Source organism: Piliocolobus tephrosceles, chromosome 11 (assembly GCF_002776525.5).
Source record: "Piliocolobus tephrosceles isolate RC106 chromosome 11, ASM277652v3, whole genome shotgun sequence".
NCBI classification, from domain to species: Eukaryota; Metazoa; Chordata; class Mammalia; order Primates; family Cercopithecidae; genus Piliocolobus; species Piliocolobus tephrosceles.
This window is the reverse complement of record NC_045444.1, coordinates 77,862,249-77,880,563: the sequence shown is the minus strand read 5'-3', so window position 1 is coordinate 77,880,563 and position 18,315 is coordinate 77,862,249. Positions and strand designations below refer to the sequence as shown.

At 37.6% G+C, this 18,315-nt stretch overlaps 1 long non-coding RNA gene across 1 annotated transcript in view; it reads right to left on the bottom strand.

Annotated features, from left to right (window-relative positions):
* Positions 1-540: 540 nt before the first annotated feature.
* The window catches only part of LOC113222393, a 31,839-nt gene continuing 14,064 nt past the window's right edge, over positions 541-18,315 (bottom strand). Inside the window, exons 3-5 of the long non-coding RNA XR_003308377.1 lie at positions 9,122-9,242; positions 6,311-6,408; positions 541-818 (exon numbers count right to left, since the gene is read on the bottom strand). This is a non-coding gene — a long non-coding RNA (uncharacterized LOC113222393). The remainder of the gene's footprint in view (positions 819-6,310; positions 6,409-9,121; positions 9,243-18,315) is intronic.

The window sequence follows — 18,315 nt, the reverse complement described above, 5'->3', positions numbered from 1 at the left end:
TCATTGGTTGCCCTTAGTTGGAGTGAAGAGCATGACCTCCTGGGAGATGCAGCTGCCACTCGCAGTTCTCTAGAAAAGTGGACAGCTGTGGGTCATTAGAAGTCTACACTCACAGCAACTGGAGAAGGGAGTGATGGGCCGGGTAAGGGATCCAGGCAAGGTGCCACAGCATCTACTACACTTGATAATTGCAGATCACTCAGAAATTAGAAAAACACCTGGGCTCTGTAAAATGTTAGACAGACTGGAAAGGGCCACCTCTGGCATCAACAGGTGAAGTCATTGGGATGAAATGGCCGGCAATCTTACCCAGGTGCCCTTAATTGTATTATATTCCATGCTGTGTGCTTCCTTTGCTTGTTAACAATCTACAGCCTCTGACATAATGTATCCTTAACCTATTTTGGTGTTCTTAATTCAGAATTATTTCTTCTTCCCGCATGAAGAAAAAGCTGTCAGTTTTGAGAATATCCATTAAGTTAAGGGCACAAGGCAGAACATTAACATTCAACTTGAAGAGAAAGAAACAGACTTTATACATCACAAAGCACAGTTCTTTTTTAACGGAAGAATGAAGTTTCAGAGGGAGAGATGTGGAGACAGAGAAAGAAGTTACCTTCTTTGTACAATTTTTATTTGCATTTGACGAGTGCTGTTCCATCACTCAGTAAAAAATGTCCACCTCTGCTGTTAGTTTGTGATGCTCCTTATTTCTCAAACACGAGCGCTTAGAAATGCCAAACTCTCTGATTTTTTTCCTCCCTGACCTTGTGCTACAGTTGGAGTGATCCACATTTTCTCTGTTGCTCTGTGATATTCTGAAACAATCAAAATAAAACAAATCCTTTATTACCCAATAGGCAGATCAGAAATAAAAACCCAAAGGCTGGATAACAATAAATCTGGTGGTATCTTTACCCGAGTTGGTATTTTGGAGTCACAGAAAAACTCAGACATGTCATTTTGTACTTCCAACTTTCTCCTTCTCTGTTTTGAGGTGATTAATTTTCTCTGGATATCTAGAGAACAAGATGGCTTTATATTTCAGTTCATTATAAAAACAGAGAAAGAAAGAAAAGATTTGCCTATCTCCATAGGAAAGTCGATTTCTTTCTTTTTTGACCTAATCAATGAGAAGGCATTAAATATAATGGTTTCAAAATCTTAACTAGAAATGCCATTTTGGCCACAAAAGGCTTTGTTAAAAGGGCGTGTGGCAATCCATGGAGAGGGTCATCATTATAATAATCCACTCAGGATGAACTGATTTCTATAGCTCCAAGTCTTGATATTTGTCCTGGATTCTGCAGCCAGGCAAGGCAGTGGGAGATTTTCTTCTGAAGCAAACAAATCTCCCTGTTTCGTACTGATTCAACCTAATTCTAGCCACCCAGCCTACACATTATATCTTTCCTATTTTGAGAAAAAACAGTCTTGGAACAGGGAGTGGGCAGTGGACTCAATTCTATTTTCCACTAAATTGAGACACCTTACAGATAAGAAAAGCCATATTTTCTGTGACGGGGAAGAAGCAGAATACTTGCTGCAGTGAAAAATCACAAACCAGGAACCAGAGGATAAGAGGAGAATGGTAGATTGACTTCCGGTTACAGGACAGCCATAAGCTCTTACAAGGCTCCCTCTGGCATCCACCTCTAATTCCTAGGCTCTATGCACATCCATGAATAAATAGTTTCCCAAAAGTAGACTCATCTGGGAGTAAAATGTCAGCTTTGCAAGTCTTCTGACCCTGCTCTCCCACAATCCAGGCAAGTCCCTCAAGTTATAATTAGCTTTCATTGACCCTTCAGTCCTCCGTTTTTGCATGGTCAATTCACTGCTATTTATATCAGGGCTCAGTGGCAATTTTTGTGGCCACAACTGTGTTCTGACCTTCTCCAGAGAGGATACTGAGGGTCAGGACAGTTTTGTTCATGTTTCGATAGAGTTAATACGTCATCTCTAGGATTAGAATTCTAATTTAAAAGAGTGAATGGTAGTTTTGGGTTTTATTTTTGGTGCAAGAGAGTAAGGCTTTGCTTTTAATATTTGAATTTAGGTGTGGGAGTCAGTAAATACATTTATGAAATGCCAGTTAGAAGGAGAGAGAAGGTGTAGAAAAAGAAAAGAGGGGGAAAGCTTCCTACTAGAATTTTGCCAGAATTTATAGAAGTCTAAGGTTAGAACTGACCTTCTAAGTTAACATTAATACAAATTTACGTCTGTAACAAGCCTAAGTTCAGTCTCATAACAGAGAGTTTCAGCTCTTCAGAAGTATAATAGAAAAAAATGCAAGCTAGGTGGGCAAAAGCACTAAAGCCAGAGGCACATCCTCCTTGCTGCTAATAGAATTAGCTGATACTTATTTTGTATTTGCAGGTGCCAGGTACTGTTAAGAGTCCAATGCTAATGTGAAGTGTTATCACTTCCAGAACACAATCTCTACACTAGTCAGTGGGACTGAAGCCCAGCTGTAACAATTACTAGCTGTGTACCCCACAAAAATATATTTAACCTCTCTATCCTTCTGGTTGTTTTTTTTTTTTTTTTTTCATTTGTAAAATGGGTGTTAGAAATAATCCTCACCTCATTTCAATTCAAGATCCTGAACAGATATCCACATTCTCAACTTCATTACAGCATTACACACAAAGCCAAAATGCAGAAACAACCTAAACATCTATTGGTGGATAAATGGTTTTTTAAAATGTGGTATATACATACAATAAAATCAGTATTCAGCCTTTAAAAAAAAAAGAAAAAAGAAGGAAATCCTGCTACTTCTGATAACATGGATGAATCTTGAAGACATTATCCTAAGTGAAATAAACTAGTCATAGAAAGACAAATATTATATTATCTGACTTACATAAAGTATCAAGAATAGTCACATTCAGACTAGAAACAGAGAGAACAGTGGTTGCCAAAGGCTTCAGGGAGGGAGAAATGAGGAATTATTGTTCAATGAGTGTAGAGTTTTAGTTACGCGTGATGAAATCAGTTCTAGAGATTTGCCTTCCGATATTGTGCCTATTGTTAACAATGAGGTGTTGTACACTTAAAAATGTATTAAGGAGGTAGATCTCATTTTAAATTTTATTACTACAATTTTTTTTAGAAAACTGAAAAATACTAAATCCCTACTTCACAGGATGCTATAAAGTTAAATCAGTTAGTGCATGTAAAACACCGGGCACAGAACCTGGCACATGGAAAGAGCTTACATAAAAGTTGGTTATTACTATTATCCACTTATTAAATGAAAAAGTGGAGGTTTAAAAGGGCTATTTGTTCAAGGTCACTCAGGGAAAGATGGGCAAAGCTGAGATTTGAATGCAGGCGGTCTATCTCAAAGTCCATGTGCTTATGTGGTAAACCTTAACACCTCCCTGGCAAGCACATCCCCAAGGACTCAATGTGATTGGACTCAGTCCTATCTGATGTGGCAGAAGCAGCGCAGCAATCAGACGCCCATGGGTTCCTTTTGGCCAACAGCTTGTGGCAGACCATGAGTCTAAGAATTAGTAGCTACTACAAAGGCTGATGGTGCCACAAATTTGAAGACAGTGGGAAGGAAGACCCTCATTTCTCCATGAAAAGACTTGATGTGGGAAAGGTTCTTGGCTAAAACTAGATTTCTCTCATGTGAAATTAAGGCCTGATTATGAAATTTTTAAAAAACTCTTATGAATTTACAGCTTTTGTGAGGGCATAATATTTCACTTAAAGCAAAGGGAAATTACCTTTTGTGGTAGAAGGGTACCCATGTTCCTAACTAACCATTTTATCCTCATGTTGTGCCCAATAGCATATCATACCATGTCTCATTTCATCTCTATTGAAATTCCATGAAGTAGAAATTATTAGCTTTGTTTTATGAATGAGAAAATAGAGAGGTTAAATAACAAGGTCACAAAATGGCAGAGCTAGAATTTGGATCCATGTCTGTCTATCCTAAAACCCAGTGTTTTAACTGTGAAACCAATACTACCTTGTTGCTTGTGGTTGTGGTGATCTGTTTATGTACAAAAATCACAGTGAGGAATATGTAGATAAGGCTCTCTCCTTATACAATAGTATAACCTTAGCTTGACTTGTTATATACAGAAAAAAACCTAATAAATATTGTTTTTTTTTCATTCTAACCATACACTTGCAATGTACTTTGGAATTTTAAATGATTTGTACCTCTATTAAGCAAAGCTAAGAAAGGCATTATTACTTCCACTTTAACTGGTGGGAATTCTGAAACTTATAAAAGTGACTTGCTCTAGCCCTAAAGTTTTGAAGTAGCGTCTTATCTGTAGTCCCCTGGGCTTTTTCCTACACTTCATTCTCTACCTTTGGAAACATTTTCCAGAATAGGTGATTAGTGGGTATAGAAATACAATAAATTTTCTATAAATATAAATAATTTATACCAAGAGGCAAATACTTCAGATTCCATATAGGTGAACCAAAAACATTACCTGAAACCCTGTCTCTACTAAAAATGCAAAAATTAGCCCAGTGTGGTGGCATGTGCCTGTCATCCCAACTACTCAGGAGGCTGAGGCAGGAAAATCGCCTGAACCCAGGAGGCAGAGGTTGCAGTGAGTCGAGATTGCACCATTGCACTCCAGCCTGGGTGATAGAGCAAGACTCCGTCTCAAAAAAAAAAAAAAAAAAAAATTCCGTGAAGAAAATCTGTGAACATATGAGGCTCCCAAGACTCATAGATACCGTTGGGTTCCTGTTGCCCTAGATAGACTGCAAATACTATGGTGTTTGCAGGTTTCAAGCTGCTGGATGGCCAAAAGTGCCTCTAAGCTGTTGGTGGGAGAATTGAAAGGTTCAAAGGGAAGCAATGGTATAGAAAGTGTGGTAACTGGGAGACTGCATTATGGTTTTGTTTTTAGTTTTTTGGTTTTTTTTGAGACAGAGTTTTGCTCTTATTTTCCAGGTTGGAGTGCAATGGTGTGATCTCGGCTCACTGCAATCTTCACCTCCTGGGTTCAAACGATTTTCCTGCCTCAGCATCCCGAGTAGCTGGGACTACAGACATGCAATACCACGCCCGGATAATTTTGTATTTTTAGTAGAGACAGGGTTTCACCATGTTGGTCAGGCTGGTGTCGAACTCTTGACCTCAGATGATCCACCAGCCTCGGCCTCCCAAAGTGCTGGGATTATAGCCATGAGCCACCACGCCCAGTCTGTGTTTGTTTTCTATGAGGGGATTAAAGCAAAAGGAAAAAAAAACAAACACAGCCAAATGTCTGCTACATGGCCATATACACAATGGCAAGCCCCTTAGCATAGAGCCATTTATCATTTATATGCAGCAGAATTTTAGCTTTGAATTGAATGCTCAAAATTAAAAAATAATAATAATAAACAAAAAAGGCCCCATTTTCCCTGTCTTTCTACAGGATCAGAAGAGGGGAAAGGTAAGTTTGCAAGGAAAAAAAAAAGCTTTGATTTCCTGCACATATTTACGCAGGAAGAAAAATGTCTTCACTGCCATCTCCAGACAAGAGCACCCTGTGCCAGTCAAGAACTTGTGTCTCATCCTAGGCACTCAAGACATGCTTATTGGATGAGGAACCTGGGGCTCTTAAACTGATGGAGATGGCATCAGTCTTGCTCTGGAGGGATTTGCAATTGAAAACTTCTGACATTAACCCAGACAAAAATGCACAAGCTATCTAGATAATGCACTCAGAACTTTGAGCAATCAAATAAATATCCAGTTTGATTTTTTATAGTCACAAACTGCTTAATTTCCAAACATTCTATGGGTAACCTTAGTTCACAGACTGCTAAAATAAAGTCACAATACATTTTGAAAAATGCCCTTCAGCAACATAAATAAGAAGCCATTTTTGAAGGGAGATGAGTAGAATGTTTTAAAGATGTATTAGAAGGCATTTGTGAGTGAATCTCGCGTAAGAATTTCCTCTCAATGCTTTGAAAGGTAAGTAAAATCAGCAGCTAAACTAGTTTCCAATTGGACGTAGATTTAATTATTCTGGCTAGCTCAGAAGAGATCTAATGATTCTAATGGATTCTTAAACTTTCCTAAGTGGTTCTCCACACTTGGCTGTGTCCAGTCACAACAGACTTAATGACATACGTGTGGAAATGGAGCCACGGTGGGAGTGAAAACCCCACAGACAGTGTCTGACAATTTTGCTTCCTGACATTCCAAGATCTGCCACACCAGCTGATGTTACACCCTGATGTGCCCTTGTGTCCCTTTATGTTAACTTCCTATAATTTCTCATTCTTCTTCTATAGTATTTCCATGATACCTTTTGATGGAACCTACCACACAATCACTTAGGCTTATTGTCTATCGTCTGAAACTCTTCTTGTGAAAGTCTTCTGGGGCTGCTGGAGAGCCTACTTACATCACAGTGAAAAGGACTAAAACATAAAGAGGAGAGAAATGAGTTTGTAAATGCAGTCTGGAGAGGTCAGACTAAATACTTTGTTAAAGACGGTCTCAGGAGTAATATTTGTTCATAAGGCAGACATGAACATTTCCGCTAAGAATCAATAGTGAACCCATTTGCACTGCGCTTAGTGCTCAAAGTGTTTCTGTGCATTTATCCCACCTCGCACACTTTCTCTCTATAAATAAATATCAGTGGTGGTGGCTGTCTGTGTTTCAAAATGCTGCTGCCAGTCATGTTGTTATCCCTACCTGAGAGTGGAGCTGAAAAGACCAATGTATCACTATCCATCTTTTATAGCCTGCATTCAGGCAAAGGTTTTCCTGGTATGGCAGTTCTAATTGCACTTTGCTTCTCTTCTTTTAACTCCACAGTCTGTCTGATGCTCTCAAGCCTCTGTTTGGAACAAGACACCCTATTTCTGCAGGCTAACCACCCATCTCCCAGAACATTCTGATGATTTTGTTTCCCAATATTCCAAAGCCCTGCAGACCAAATGATGGGACGCTTCCGGGTTCCTGTATATTACGTCTTCTGCCTGATCCCCTTACAGATGTCAGCCTCTCTCAGCACAAATCCTGGGACTGCTTCCTTTATTTCCCTTCCATACTTGTTCTGGCCAATGAAACAATGTTAGAGCAAACAATTCTTCAAAAGAGAGGGAGTATGGCATAGTTGGAAGGGCATGGACAGACCTTGGTTTAATTCTCAACTAGGCTACGTACTTGGCAAATTAATCAACTTATTTAAGCTTCAGTTATCTTATATATCAAAACAGTATAATAATGCCCCGTTTGAATGAATGTCATAAAGATTAAAATAATAACACTTGGAAAGGGCCTGGTTCATAATGGACAGGCTATAGAGGAACCACCATTACTTAATTCTGATAAAACTCGGCAAGTTCTAGAAGAAGATACCACATTAGTTAGGAAGCTGGTAAAATAAGCTATTTGTAGACTGCAGATGATTTGACAGGGGGCTTGAACCCATGCTTACTTTGTCCATCTAACATTTGAAGAATAGCCTGACCTTTTTAACTGACTTTTGGGATTCCCCAATGTCTCTCAGTACACCTTTGGACAGTATGCCGGCCAGTAGCAGAATTCAGCAGCAGATTTACAACAGTCTATTGCCGATGGAAATCTTTGACTGGAGCAAACTAGAATATGACCCTTTTCTCCTTTGAGTTTATCATCAATCATTGGTGCTTTGCCAGCTCTCCATAAAGAGGATCCTAATCTCCTTTTGCCCTTACACTTCAAGAAAAGATAGGCAGCAACCAGCACTTCCTGCGAGGTAATTTTGCAAGGACTTCCTAGCGCGCGGAACAAGGATAAGCACCCTATAAACACTCAAGAAGCGTTGGATATAAGGAAGAATGAATGAATGACTTTATGTCCTAGTGAAAGAATTTCCTGTGGACCTGAAAGTATTGGTGTGCCCACAAGTCCTTACATTCTCACATGTTTGAACATAACTCTGTAAAATAATACTGGGACTCCTCTAGCTCCATTTTATTGCAGTGATAGTAGGTCACCATCAATATCTAGATAAATGATTGCACCTGTGTAAATGTCAAGACAGTCAAATTTCAAACTGAATTGGGGCCTTAGTGGTTTGCCCTTATCTATCTTTCCTGTGCACCTACAATATCAGCCATGTAACAGAGCTCACATCCACTCTCCCACATTTCACTGTGTTTCCCATGTGCCTTTAAGGAATCATTCTTGATCTCAGCCATAAAATTGGAAAGCTGCATAACTGACAAGATGATCCCTAAAGGCAGCTGAAACACGGGGTAGATTGAAACCGACAGTTAATTTGTGGCAGTAAAAAATAATGATATCATCATAAAACAAGTTTAAGATCAGACTGGGCTCAAACACTGTGCACCCACAGGATATATAGATGGGTATTGTCAAGCTTAAATAACAAAGCAAAACAAAACTGAACCTCCCAGCTTCACCAAGCCCACTTCATTGGCTTTTTTATGGTACGCTATCACCATCTGCTGGCTGCAGCCCATAAAATGCCCAGCATGCTCTAAGTCCTGGAATATTCCATTCTGCAGAGCCTGATGTTAATTACTATGCACCAGGAAACATATTAACCTCACAATATCATTGAAACGGTACAAATAAGTCAGATCTTCTTAGAATACCAAACAAATAAAAGATCCCAAGAGACTAGAGATTGCCAAAGGCATCACCCTGTTCTGCCACGCCTGAAAGCTGCACCTGCTGCTTGTGCACAGCCTAGCATATTCTCTTTTTATTCCTGAGCTCTTTCTTTACAGGCACTCACTTTCCGACTTCCTCCTCTCCAGCTGCCTTCTCTACCAGGCATCCTACACGACACTGCAGTGATAGGCAAAGCAGCAGCTCTCAGCTAAAAACAGCCTCCTCCTAGATATCTTAAAGAAAGAAAACCACTGACGCATCTTCTTCAAGGAAAGCAAAGCCCCAGCAGGAGTGAGCAAAGAAAGAAAGGATATTGTTGCCTCTGTAAACTCTGAAAGCAATATTTTGCATGATTTTTCTCAAGGCTTGCCTTGCATTGTGTCTGGATTCCCTAACTCAGCAACAAGTGATGCTTTGGAGGGAGAAAAGATAGAGTATAAGCAAATAAAATATAGCCACCTGTATACCCCTACGTATTTTATATTATGTGTTCAATCTTACCATTTTAGACCCTCTCTTCCTAGCATTGCAGGCCTCTGACTTCTCAGCCATCCTGGGTATAAAAGAGGCTTTATAAAACGTTCCTTCTTCACCATGGCTTGCTTTTGTTTCTTCCAATTATCTGCAATGAAAATTTTTTATTGAATGACTATGTAATAGTTGTGTAATAAAACAATTTTTTAAATCCTTCAAATGTTTATCTATTAAAATTTTCCTGTCACTAATATTTTCATGACAAGAATTAGATGATAATTGCTCTCAGATAAAATATTTAGTTCTTATTTAGCAATAATGTAAATTTATTGTAAGATGTTTTCCCTGGAAAGACACCTAGTGTAGTAGAAACAAGTGACATGCTCTAACTTGGGCACACATCTATAATTGAACAGGCTATCTCTGTTAGAAGACCATAACAACTCTATACACAAAACACACTGGACAATTATTTCATCCTGAACAGTATCATCCTTACATCTGTTTAAACAATTAGTTCACTCTCCTAAACACTCTGAAATGTGAACTTTAGTTCAAAGGTGTTCTACATTTTCCTCCTGATGCTGCACTTTTAGAAGCAGACCACTTACAGGTTAGGACATTTCTACATTGCAAAGTAAACCCCTATAGAGCAATAGAGCCTTGAATAAAATTTCCATCTAAAGTATTTTTGTTTGTAATAATAACCAGTGAATATATTTTTAAATGTTCCATGTCATCAAAATAACTAACAGCAAATTACTCTAAGGTAAAATAACAATGAATTTTTTCTTATCAAATAGCAAAGGATTTTTAATAAATAATACCAATGCAGTCAAGCAACTATGCACTACTATCAAAAGTATAATTCAGGCCGGGCACGGTGGCTCAAGCCTGTAATCCCAGCACTTTGGGAGGCCGAGACGGGCGGATCACGAGGTCAGGAGATCGAGACCATCCTGGCTAACACGGTGAAACCCCGTCTCTACTAAAAATACAAAAAACTAGCCGGGCGAGGTGGTGGGCGCCTGTAGTCCCAGCTACTCCGGAGGCTGAGGCAGGAGGAATGGTGTAAACCCGGGAGGTGGAGCTTGCAGTGAGCTGAGATCCTGCCACTGCACTCCAGCCTGGGAGACAGAGCCAGACTCCGTCTCAAAAAAAAAAAAAAAAAAAAAGTATAATTCAAAGTAACCCTTCTAGAGGGTAATTTGGCATTGTTTATTAAAAGTCTTTTTTAATGTATATGTATTGTGGTTTGCACATTCTAGCATTAGACTTTTGTCCTAAAAGAATAGTCATGGCTAATGAATACAACATACAACATCACAGCTTTTTTATATAATTTATATACAACATCACAGCATTATTTATAAGAGAAGATTTTAGCATTCAGATATGGTAGGCTGAAAAATGGCCTCCCCAAAGATGTCCATGTCCTTATCCCTGGAACCTGTGAATATGTTATTTTACTTGGTGAAAGTGCTTTGCAGATGTAATTAAGCTAAGGATCTAGAGATGGAAGGATTAGCCTGAACTATCTGGGTGGACCCAGTGAAATCACAAGAGTACTTATAAGGGGAAGGCAAATGAGTCCAAGTCATAGAAGATGATGGGACAACGGAAGCAGAGTTTGATGTGATGCTCTTTGAAGGTGGAAGAAGGGCCCACGTGCCAAGGAATGCAGGCAGGCTCTAGAAGTTGGAAAAGGAAACAGACTTTTCTCCCTAGAGACTCTAAAAGGAACATGGCCATACTGACACACTGATTTTAGGACTTCTGACCTCTAGAACTATAAGATAATAAATTTTGTATTGTTTTAAGCAACTAATTTTGTGCTAATTTGTTATAGCAGCAATAGAAACTAATACACAAGATATAAAGAAATAGAGACTTTGGTAAATTGAGGGCTCCAAAAGCCTTATTCTTAAGGGTCTGAGTTACAAAAGAAGGTCTTTTTGTGTTTTTTGTTTCTTTTTTTTATTCTTTTTTTTTTTTTTTTTTTTGTACTTTAAGTTCTGGGGTACATGTGCAGAACGTGCAGGTTTCTTACATAGGTATACACATGCCATGGTGGTTTGCTGCACCCACCAACCCATCATCTATATTAGGTATTTCTCCTAATGCTATCCCTCCCCTAACCCCCTACTCCCCAACAGGCCCTGGTGTGTAATGTTTCCATCGCTGTGTTCATGTGTTCTCATTGTTCAACTCCCACTTATGAGTGAGAATGTGTGGTGTTTGGTTTTCCTTTCTTGTGTTAGTTTGCTGAGAATGATGGTTTCCAGCTTCATCCATGTCTCTGCAAAGGACATGAACTCATTCTTTTTTATGGCTGCATAGTATTCCATGGTGTATATGTGCCACATTTTCTTTATTCAGTCTCTCGTTGAAGGGCATTTAGGTTGGTTCCGAGTCTTTGCTATTGTGAACAGTGCCACAATAAACATACATACACGTGCATGTGTCTTTATAGTAGGATGATTTATAATCCTTGGATATATACCCAGTAGTGGGATTGCTGGGTCAAATGATATCTCTAGTTCTAGATCCTTGAGGAATCACCACACTGTCTTCCACAATGGTTGAACTAATTTACACTCCCAACAACAGTGTGAAAGCATTCCTATTTCTCCACATCCTCTCCAGCATCTGTTGTTTCCTGACTTTTTAATGATCACCATTCTAACTGGCGTGAGGTGGTATCTGATTGTGGTTTTGATTTGCATTTCTCTAATGACCAGTGATGACGAGCTTTTTTTCATGTTTGTTGGCCACATAAATATCTTCTTTTGAGAAGTATCTGTTCATATCCTTTGCCCACTTTTTGATGGGGTTGTTTGTGTTTTCCTTGTAAATTTGTTTGAGTTCTTTGTAGGTTCTGGATATTAGCCCTTTGTCAGATGGGTAGATTGCAAAAATTTTCTCCCATTCTGTAGGTTTCCTGTTCACTCTGATGATAGTTTCTTTTGCTGTGCAGAAGCTCTTTAGTTTAATCAGATCCCATTTGTCTATTTTGGCTTTTGTAGTTATTGCTTTTGGTCTTTTATTCATGTTTTTGCCAATGTCTATGTCTTGAATGGTATTGCCGAGGTTTCCTTTTTTAATCTAGTGTCTTTATGTTGATGATAATCTAAAGAATGTCAATGTAAAGATATTCTGGATAATCTGGTAGACCACCTCAGCTCTGCTATGATTTTGATGCCAAAGTTTGTGTTTGTACTTATAGTCACAATAGTGCCAAGGAAAGGCAAACCTCCTAGAGAACAAAGAGGCCACAGCAGTTGTGGGAGAGCTGGATTATCACTTAGCAAACAACTGTTAATGTCGTATTTACACTGTGAGGAGCTATCTTTGAATCTAACAAGATTGAGTTTAGTAGTTAAGAATTTTTGTTTAAACTTTTGATGGTACTGTACTTTGAGGTACACTGTTAAACTGATTGATGCATAAAAACAAATGAATCATTGATTTAAAATAAGTTTATTGTAGAAGAAAATTATGATTATATTCAAGATGACTGACATGATAGTCCATCAGGCTCAAAATCAAATGAAGCACACCAAGAAAATATCAAACATTTATCATCCTACTATTAAATATCAGCTATCACTTTAAGTAACTGTTGGCATTTCACTTATATTAATTTTATATCAAAATTTAAACATAAATTTGTATTGGTTTTGTAGTTGTTAGCATCATAAAAAATTTATTCTAATTTTATATTTCTACATAGAGAAGGAAAAACAATGAAAATAACATAAATCAAGGCTGGAGGGAGCATGACAATTTATCTTTCCTTTGAAAAGGATCCATACATTTGCTCAAGTATGAAAAATGTAGAATTAATTAATTATGTTACTCCTCCTGATGGAATACTATTCAATCATTGGGAATGATGTCATTAAAAAAACATTTAATGAAACGGTGAAATGATCAGAATATGTTGATAAAATTTCAAAGTAGTTACAAACTGTTATAGTAAGATTCCAATGTCGAAAAAGAACTAAATTTCTATACCTAGAAAAATGAACAGAAAGATACAGATGGTCCCCAATTTACAATCGTTTGACTTACGATTTTTCGACTTTATATTGGTACAAAATCAATATATATTCAGTAGAAACCATACTTTGACATTGGAATTTTGATCTTTTCTCAGGCTAATGGTACACAATACAATACTCTTACATGAGATATTCAACACTTTATTATAAAATAGGCTTTGCATTAGATGATTTTGTCCAACTGTAGGCTAATGTATGTGTTCTGCACACATTTAAGGCCACTTTGGACAAGCTATAATGTTCAGTAGGTTCGGTACATTAAATACATTTCCAATTTATGATAATCTCAACTTACAATGAGGTTATTTCCCAAAAACAAATCCTCTTCATCTTACAGAAATAACCCTATCATAAACTGAGGAGTATCTGTATACAACTAAACAATAATATATTGCTGGTTTTGATTTGTTTTCCTTATAATTTTTGCTATTTTCAAAATTTTCTGAAACAAATATTCCTTTTCTAATGAGAAAATTGATTTTTGAATAATGAATCTAGGGTCAAAACACTATTTTATCTTGGCTCTGACTTCAGAGTGTTTAAAAATTGGAAATACAGATTTGCTTCTCAATGTCTAGAAGACAACTTTGCCGATCAACATAACCTGTGCTCCCCTATAAGAAGAGCAGAGTGTCAATGAAAAAAACTCAACGAATCCAACATTTGCCCTCAGAACAACTGTGGGGTGTGTGTGTGTGTGTGTGTGTGTGTGTGTGTATTTACTTATTTATAAATGTATATACAATCATTCTCCAGGAAACCTGTTTTCTTAATGTTTAAATGATTTAATTAACACGAAGGCATTTTCCTAGTGAGATATCTGAGATACTCCTCTTCATTCACTGGGCCACCACACTTTTTCTTCTTCCTATCAGCTAATATTTCAAATCTATGACTTTTTGAGAAACTATGTATCCCTTCTCATATCATTAAGTTTGACTTCTGAAACTTTTACTGTAAGTTTAAATGATTATGATTATTTACATATCAACACATGCATCAAATATATACTTTTCAAAAACCTTGGGGCTGAAAATTTCATTCATTAAGTTTATAGAAAATGTCAATAGAGCTAATTGGCAAACCTTGTCTTCACTGTCAAACCAATCAACCAAGTCAGACTTACTAACAGAAAATGTCTAGCTTCCCTGTTTATTTTTAGGAAACATCACTAAATTGCATCTTGTACTTCCTTACCTATGAATTCAAATTCATTTTTAGATAGACTGAGACAGAAAGACATGAGTTTCTTAACGGAATGATATGAAAATAAGATGTATCATGTTTCAGTAATTCTCACCAAAGCTTTCACTTTGTGGGAGTGATGCAATCTCAAATACCAGCACTGTACACCATGGTAAGATTAAAGATGGGTGAGAGATGTAATTTTTTTAGAGAGACTAGAGGAGAGTGATTATAAAAGGGAAAGTGGGGTAGGAAAACTGGCCCACCACAGCCATCCTCTCCAGAAGATTAGTGTTAGGAAAACATACACATTGTCTTAGTCTGTGCTGCCACAACAAAATATTGTAGATTGGGTCATTTAACAAGAATAGACATGTATTTCTCACACTTCTGTAATCTGGGAGGTCCAAGATCAACGCTGCATCCTCCAGAGGGGCAGAATGCTGTGGGCTCATCCGGCAGAACAGCTGAAGAGCAAGCTGAGGACTGCCTGAAGCCTCTTTCATAAGGACCTTAATCCCATTAATGAAAGAAAAGCCCTCATGACCTCATCACCTTTTAGTGGTCCCAACCCTTCATACTGTCGCATTGGCAACACCTGAATTTTGGAGAGGACACATTCAAAAAATAGCACATATACAAGCTGAGGATTTGGCCATTGGTTCCCTTAAAGGTATCAGTGACCTTGTAGCTCCTAGAAAGTCTGTGTACCTCCAGGTTTGTATAGACTCTTGTTTGAAAATTGCTGTTGCAAATGCAAACAAGATAAGCAGAAATATTCTATCCAACCAAAACTAGATTTATTAAATCAGAATACAAGGCTTGATACCAGAGCTTAGAGTACAAAACACTCATGAAAACATATAGGATCCCCTCTTTTAATCAGTTTGAAGTTTTCTGTCAGATAAGATGCACCTTTTGCAGGTAGATTATGCAGATAAAATTCTCACAGTCATAAAGTCTCAAGATTTAACACAAGAAAAGACCTCTGAATTGTCCAAACTTTTCAATAATTAAAAAAAAAAAAAAATCCTTTCTCCAGGACTTGTGCAACTCAGCCTTTGGGATGCATGTGTAAATTATTTAGTTATGGTCTCCTTTTGTCTTCCCCATTCTGTCCCGCTTACATGAAGGGTTTCATTAGGTTTAGACTACAGGGTAATCATTATTGCAATTAAATTAAACTTAATCTACCAGAAAAATTTTTTAGTGCATACGCCAGGCAGGCACCGTGCTAGATCATAAGAAATGTGTTATCAGATCACACCTTAATGCCCATGACACAGAGAAAATAACTAGATGTAGACGAACTCCTAAATGGCATGTTGGTGTTTCATAATAGTATCATACTCCATTTGGACATGAAGTGTTACAACAAAATACTCCCATTCAGTAAATCTGTCTAATGTTAACCTAACTTTGAAAACAATGTTATCTAATGCTCCCACATAGCCCCTTTCTTGACTAGAAGCAGAGAGCTTCTCTGTGCTTGCTAGAAATCTCCAGCCACTCAGCTAGCATCAGCAGGATTCCATCTGCTTGTATCTATGTTCCCTGACCATAATCTTATCTCTTTTGTTAAACTCTCTGCAGTCCAGCCATAATGGCCTTATTCCTCCCCAATTCCAGGAATTGTCATAAACTGGCCTTTTTCTGGAATATGCATGTCCCTCCCACTCCCCTACTAAACTCTCCCCATCCCTTTAGATGGCAGCACGGTACGAAACACTCTGTTTGTGCTTTTGCAGAGCCTCTTACTTCGAATCGCAGTTTGTAATCACATCTTTGTTTCTTTGACTATTTGACTAATATCTATCTCTCTCACTAGCCTGGAAGACCCATGAGAGCAGGGTCTATGAATAATTCATCATCATCGCATCTTTACCATTCCTGGAACTCAGAAGAAGCTAAATAACTCTTTGTTAACAACATGAACCCTGCTTGAGAAACACCAAACCTAGATCACCAAAGTAATCACGCATCAGTTAATGACAGAGATACATTGTGAGAATGCATCATTAGTAATTTCATTGTTGTGAGAACATCACATAGTGTACTTACAGAAACTAGATGGGATAGCTACTATACACCTAGGCTCTATGGTGGCATAGACTATTCCTCCTAGGCTACAAACCTGTATAGTCTATAATGTACTGAAAAATGTAGGTAATTATAACACAATAATTATTTATGTATTTAGACATATCTAAACATAGAAAAGGTACAGTAAAAATACAGTGTAAAAGCTAAAAACTGATATGCCCATCTACAGCATTTAGCATGAATGAAGTATGCAGGACTGGAAGTTGCTCTGGGTGAGTCAATCAGTGAGTAGTAAGTGAATGTGAAGGCCTAAGACACTGCTGTACTGTAGATTTTATAAACACTGTATGCTTAGGACACATTAAATTTATTTTTAAAATTAAGCAATTGTGCTATGACATTACTATGACTACATCACTAGATGATAGGAATTTCTTAGCCCTATCATATTTTCATGGGACCACCATCATATATGTGGTCTACCATTGACAGAAACGTCATCATGCAGCACATGGCTATGTATTTAGAAGGGCCATTCTCTGAGTATAGTCTGCAATCCCACCCTTGCCTTGCAAGGTCCAGGGAAAATGTGAGGTATATAATGTTCCATAAGACCTTTTCAGAAACTTCCCTAGTTAACAGGGAGTCATTGAGGTAGAAACTGAAAAGTGTGCTCACCTCGTGGTCAACATTACAATTCACTCTACTGGGCCCACACTCTTCAATGATCATTTTTCTGAGTCTTCTCCACTGGGCCAAAGTTTCATCTGTCTCACTCACTCCTGAATCACCAGCACTTAACAGACTGCCTGCTACATATTAGGTGCTCAATAAATATTTACTGAATAAATCAATGAGTCAATCAACACCTGATCTAAGCCTTCCCCTTAGCACACAGTTCCCTGAAGCTGCCCAGTGGTAGAGTGTGTGGCATCTACGCATTTGAGTTTTTCCACATTAATCTCACTTTCCCTTTCTAACTCACTAATTATGTTTTCTCCTTGACTCATTAATTTCCACACATAAACTGTCATTTCCCTCTGAAAGGTTGGTACCAAAATAAGTTGACCAAAAGAACTTTCTTTTTCTCATAACTCAAAAAAAAAAAAGAAAAAAAAATTGTCCCACTCTTTTCTCAACCAAATGTGCCTTTGAAAGATTTGATATTTGAGCTCAGCATCCAACTCTCCAATTATCTAAATAATTCCACAAGTACAAAATACCATATTTACATATGCAAAGCAAGAACAAGAAATTAGAATACTTAATTTATTCACACAATTGAATGTTGAAGCTACTGCAAATTCAGATACCATTTTTTTTTTTTTTTTTTTTTTTTTTTTGCAAATTCACATCTCCAAAGTGGCCTTATAATGTACTTCTTTATATAACATCATGGTCCTCAAAATCTCATCTTCAAACAATTGATATTTTAGGGACTTAAGTATTTAGGTAAATATTTGAGATATGTTTGCAAATTGAGGTTCCATAAGCAAGGTTGTTAACTTACGATCCTCACCTGAAAATGAGGTCATTGGTTTGCAAACATTTTGTTCTAATACCTAGGTGAGGAAGGAGGAGGGGGTACATTGATGACTTCATAGCTTTTTCTTCCCAGGTAGACTCATTTAGAATGAAAGTGATTATTTAGAAATCCATTTTATTCTAAGCAAATGTCTTTACCCTGGGAAAATAAGACAGAGCTACTTCTGGCGATTGTTGCCATTGTATTCAATGTTCTTCCTTATTACTCCCAATAGTTTAAATAAATATCTGTAATAGTCCCCACCCTCTTTGTAATCCCATATAAAACTTATCCCATTCAAAAAAAAATGTATTCTAATGAAGTTATAACTTTTCTTCAATCTTTCTAGGTCAATATTTAATGCTCTCCTTTTCTAATTTTATATCATTTCACAGCAAAGTTAA